Below are 1,094 nucleotides of genomic sequence, written 5' to 3' on the forward strand. Positions count from 1 at the left end.
AACCTATCTGAGGATAAAACTGAAAGAGGAAGTGATACTTTAATGCCTGGGGAAAATAAACTTAATAGCACCCATTTGTTGTCTTAGCCTTCTTGGGGGAGCATAAATTAATAACAATCACATTCTTTAAAGCCAAATGATGACACTTGCAATAAAACCACAAGATTCTGCTTCAGTGACCTATGTTGTAAGGTCAACATTTTTAGAGTATTAAGAAATATCTGATTGAGTGCCGTTTCTTGTGAGGAAGCTGTAAATGGTCAGTGAATAAATTAATTCAATGTTGTTGTTTTAGAAAACTTTTGCTGAGCATTGTTGAACTGTATCAAGAAAGCGTCTTCCTTAAGTGCAGAAAATTGAAGCTGGGAGTGTTTACACTTAACCGAGATGGCCTTAGCTGGAAGTACCTTGCCAATCTATGCATGCTACAAAGATGAGCCCTATTTCACTAACATTGTTTTGCCCGTAAAATATGAATTTGTTGAAAATGAAGCTTCTGAAAGGTAAGTGAGTCTTTTGCATAGCAATCTCTTGACAGCGCCAATAGTTCGTTCTTGGACAAAGGTCTTCAAATTTGGCAGCTTTAAGACTTGTGGACTTCAACTCCCAGAATTTTCCAGCCAGCATAGCATAGCATAGCATAGCATAGCTGGCTGGAGAATTCTGGGAGTTGAAGTTTTAAAGCTGCCAAGTTTGAAGACCTCTGCTCTTGGACCTAGAGAACTGCCAAGTGCAGCTTTCCCCACCAACTACCTTTCACGTACGTTGAACTTGAACGCCTCATCATTATGCCCCACAAAAAGAAATGTTGGCTGGGGAGAGAAGAGAAAGTGAAAAAGCCCCAGCGTATTTCTGCGCTGTCTGATTTTGGAGAGCCAAGAAATCAGGTGATTCGGCAGCAAAAAAGATTCAAAACACGACCTCCCTGCTCCTATTTGAGATCGCCCATGTTTTACACCCCAGAACTTAATGAGGAGCACCAGGTTGGGGAAGGCGCCTGCCTGTTTAGAACGCCCGATTGGGAGGTCCTCTGCCCCCCCCCCCCGCGCGCGCAAGCTGTTGACTCGGGCACGCGCTTCATTCGTCCCCGAGAC

The sequence above is a fragment of the Pantherophis guttatus genome, chromosome 2, assembly GCF_059756535.1.
Source record: "Pantherophis guttatus breed Tessera chromosome 2, ASM5975653v1, whole genome shotgun sequence".
Lineage (NCBI taxonomy): Eukaryota > Metazoa > Chordata > Lepidosauria > Squamata > Colubridae > Pantherophis > Pantherophis guttatus.